Source organism: Anopheles coluzzii, assembly GCF_943734685.1.
Source record: "Anopheles coluzzii chromosome X unlocalized genomic scaffold, AcolN3 X_unloc_25, whole genome shotgun sequence".
NCBI classification, from domain to species: Eukaryota; Metazoa; Arthropoda; class Insecta; order Diptera; family Culicidae; genus Anopheles; species Anopheles coluzzii.
The window spans coordinates 20001-25000 of NW_026054453.1; positions in this window are offsets into that span (position 1 = coordinate 20001).

Sequence of the window (5000 nt, forward strand, 5' to 3'; positions counted from 1 at the left end):
AACCTAGGCGTTGCTCAGTAGCTTTTGGCGGCACATGTAAAAAGTACTCGAGTTCAGATTCTTGGAACTTTGCGTATTGTTCAAAACTTATAACGAAAACTAAATTATAAATGGGTAAAAGGCTAGGCGTTTCTCAGTAGCTTTTGGCGCCACGTGGCAAAAGTATTCGAGTTCAGATTTCTGGGACTTAGCGTATTTTTCAAACCTGATAATGAAAATTGAAGTACAAATGGGGCATAAGCTAGGCGTTGCCCAGTAACTTTTTTCGCCACATGGAGGAAGTAGTCGAGCTCCAATTTCTGGGACGTAGCGTATTTTTCAATCATAATAAACCAAATCAAACATAAAAATCATGAAACTTACACCACGTCCCTAGGTTGTGCACAAAACGTAACGATAAAGTGCCGGCGAGGTTAGAGGTGCACCAAAATTGTGTACCGATTAGGAAAAGTACTCTATGTTGCTATGACTTGGGTAAAAAGTGTTGATTAACTGCTGGTTACGATAGACAGTTGCTTATCGTACACATCGCAAACGAACACCCCTTAGTGAGCAGTAGCAGAAGTCGATGGAACAAAGCGAATGCATTACAAACTGATCAAGTAAAATAAGGAACGCTACGTACTAGGACTTCTTTCCAAGAATGGTGTCCGCGACGGGAGGGCAAGCGTCCTTCCCAGGTTTCCCTAGTAAACCTTGTATGGTAAACATACCCAAGCGTGTCCGTAAGCACGCAACGATAGTCACGAACGAGCACATACCTAGGGAAAGTACTCTACGTACTAGGACTTCTGTCCAAGAATGGTGTCCGCGACGGTCGGGCACTGTGACGCAATTACCAAATCCTAGAATCGTACAAGCAGTGTGTACAAACATAAACATTAACGCGTTCGCTCGGGCTGCGCCGTCCGTGTTGAACACAAATGCGGGTGATTATATGAGTGGATGGACAAAAACATGCGTGGCGAAGACAATTTTCTGCACGATGTGCACATAGCTCATTTCGTCGTCCCGGGCGAATGGAAAAACACAAAAATCTCGAGTATCTTTCTAGGTTTCTGTTATAAAAGGGCAGGCCAAAAGGTGACCGGTTGAGATGAGCATTTTAAGCATGCAAGCACTTAATTGCAACTTTTCCTACAAAAACTAGGTACGTACACGTAGATTGTATCAACATGGACATCCATGATTGCGTACGCCCGGGCTGCGCCCTCCGTGTTGTACTTTCCCTGATTGGTACACAATTTTGGTGCAAGTGTACCAACATCGACATCTATGAACGCGTACGCTCGAGCTGCACCCTCCGTCTTGTACTTTCCCTGATCGGTACACAGTTTTGGTGCACGGCTATCCCGAAAGGCAACTTGTACCAACATCGACATCCATGAACGCGTACGTAGCGTACTTTCCCTGATCGGTACACAATGTTGGTGCACGGCATAGGAAATGGGCTTAAAATGGTCAAACTCAATCCATTTCCACTAAAGATAGTCAATAACAGCTGTGCCGATGAAGTAGGGCACGATGCAAGTCAATGTTATTTAATGAATTACATGTTCACCATACATTTCAGTACAAAATTGCTCGGTCAGACCTACAAAGTGCTATATCTCGAATACTAAACGTCGCAGATGGGTGTCGTAGAACAATTTTAAGTTCGTCTAACGATTCTACATCCGATTCTGGATAGTGGTTTTTCGACCACTTTTCAACATTTTGTGACACCCCGAACCTAGGGGCAGCTCCCTAGCTTTTTTCAAAAATGTGCACCGAACGGGCCAGAGAGCTCGAGTAGTCGAAATTTTTTTTTTTTGCTAAAACCCCTCAAAACGTGTCAGGAACGCACCCTAGATGATGAAAAGTGCAACCAGAATGTCAATCGACAACATGCCCGGGGGTACAAATTTGCTCTACGCGTCCCTAGGTAGGGTACTTTTTCATACAAACATCAAAGTGTACGGTGCACACAGTGCGCGGAACAAAAATTGCTCGGTCAGACCTAGGACGGGCCATATCTCGAATACTAAACGTCGCAGATGGGTGTCGTAGAACAATTTTAAGTTCGTCTAACGATTCTACATCCGATTCTGGATAGTGGTTTTTCGACCACTTTTCAACATTTTGTGACACCCCGAACCTAGGGGCAGCTCCCTAGCTTTTTTCAAAAATGTGCACCGAACGGGCCAGAGAGCTCGAGTAGTCGAAAATTTTTTTTTTGCTAAAACCCCTCAAAACGTGTCAGGAACGCACCCTAGATGATGAAAAGTGCAACCAGAACGTCAATCGACAACATGCCCGGGGGTACAAATTTGCTCTACGCGTCCCTAGGTAGGGTACTTTTTCATACAAACATCAAAGTGTACGGTGCACAAAGTGCGCGGAACAAAAATTGCTCGGTCAGACCTAGGACGGGCCATATCTCGAATACTAAACGTCGCAGATGGGTGTCGTAGAACAATTTTAAGTTCGTCTAACGATTCTACATCCGATTCTGGATAGTGGTTTTTCGACCACTTTTCAACATTTTGTGACACCCCGAACCTAGGGGCAGCTCCCTAGCTTTTTTCAAAAATGTGCACCGAACGGGCCAGAGAGCTCGAGTAGTCGAAAAATTTTTTTTTGCTAAAACCCCTAAAAACGTGTCAGGAACGCACCCTAGATGATGAAAAGTGCAACCAGAATGTCAATCGACAACATTCCCGGGGGTACAAATTTGCTCTACGCGTCCCTAGGTAGGGTACTTTTTCATACAAACATCAAAGTGTACGGTGCACACAGTGCGCGGAACAAAAATTGCTCGGTCAGACCTAGGACGGGCCATATCTCGAATACTAAACGTCGCAGATGGGTGTCGTAGAACAATTTTAAGTTCGTCTAACGATTCTACATCCGATTCTGGATAGTGGTTTTTCGACCACTTTTCAACATTTTGTGACACCCCGAACCTAGGGGCAGCTCCCTAGCTTTTTTCAAAAATGTGCACCGAACGGGCCAGAGAGCTCGAGTAGTCGAAAATTTTTTTTTTGCTAAAACCCCTCAAAACGTGTCAGGAACGCACCCTAGATGATGAAAAGTGCAACCAGAACGTCAATCGACAACATGCCCGGGGGTACAAATTTGCTCTACGCGTCCCTAGGTAGGGTACTTTTTCATACAAACATCAAAGTGTACGGTGCACAAAGTGCGCGGAACAAAAATTGCTCGGTCAGACCTAGGACGGGCCATATCTCGAATACTAAACGTCGCAGATGGGTGTCGTAGAACAATTTTAAGTTCGTCTAACGATTCTACATCCGATTCTGGATAGTGGTTTTTCGACCACTTTTCAACATTTTGTGACACCCCGAACCTAGGGGCAGCTCCCTAGCTTTTTTCAAAAATGTGCACCGAACGGGCCAGAGAGCTCGAGTAGTCGAAAAATTTTTTTTTGCTAAAACCCCTCAAAACGTGTCAGGAACGCACCCTAGATGATGAAAAGTGCAACCAGAATGTCAATCGACAACATGCCCGGGGGTACAAATTTGCTCTACGCGTCCCTAGGTAGGGTACTTTTTCATACAAACATCAAAGTGTACGGTGCACACAGTGCGCGGAACAAAAATTGCTCGGTCAGACCTAGGACGGGCCATATCTCGAATACTAAACGTCGCAGATGGGTGTCGTAGAACAATTTTAAGTTCGTCTAACGATTCTACATCCGATTCTGGATAGTGGTTTTTCGACCACTTTTCAACATTTTGTGACACCCCGAACCTAGGGGCAGCTCCCTAGCTTTTTTCAAAAATGTGCACCGAACGGGCCAGAGAGCTCGAGTAGTCGAAAAATTTTTTTTTGCTAAAACCCCTAAAAACGTGTCAGGAACGCACCCTAGATGATGAAAAGTGCAACCAGAATGTCAATCGACAACATTCCCGGGGGTACAAATTTGCTCTACGCGTCCCTAGGTAGGGTACTTTTTCATACAAACATCAAAGTGTACGGTGCACACAGTGCGCGGAACAAAAATTGCTCGGTCAGACCTAGGACGGGCCATATCTCGAATACTAAACGTCGCAGATGGGTGTCGTAGAACAATTTTAAGTTCGTCTAACGATTCTACATCCGATTCTGGATAGTGGTTTTTCGACCACTTTTCAACATTTTGTGACACCCCGAACCTAGGGGCAGCTCCCTAGCTTTTTTCAAAAATGTGCACCGAACGGGCCAGAGAGCTCGAGTAGTCGAAAATTTTTTTTTTGCTAAAACCCCTCAAAACGTGTCAGGAACGCACCCTAGATGATGAAAAGTGCAACCAGAACGTCAATCGACAACATGCCCGGGGGTACAAATTTGCTCTACGCGTCCCTAGGTAGGGTACTTTTTCATACAAACATCAAAGTGTACGGTGCACAAAGTGCGCGGAACAAAAATTGCTCGGTCAGACCTAGGACGGGCCATATCTCGAATACTAAACGTCGCAGATGGGTGTCGTAGAACAATTTTAAGTTCGTCTAACGATTCTACATCCGATTCTGGATAGTGGTTTTTCGACCACTTTTCAACATTTTGTGACACCCCGAACCTAGGGGCAGCTCCCTAGCTTTTTTCAAAAATGTGCACCGAACGGGCCAGAGAGCTCGAGTAGTCGAAAAATTTTTTTTTGCTAAAACCCCTCAAAACGTGTCAGGAACGCACCCTAGATGATGAAAAGTGAAACCAGAACGTGAAACGACAACTTTGTTGGGGGTACCCTTTTTACTCTACGGGCCACTAGCTTAGGCGCGCCAACAGCGCTTTCCTCTCGGGTTCCCATTTTTTGCCCTCCTGGGATTATGATCATTTACTCATTGCCTACTATAGGGAAGGTACCTTGCTCCGAGGTCAAAAATGAAGATTTCACCAAATCGTAGTTTTAACCTCTATTTAGTCGTAGGAGCATGGTTTGCAGTGTCCGTGGGTCATATAAGCCCCCGTTTGGGTCATACGTCCCCTCCCCGATGAAAATCGTCATATGACTATAG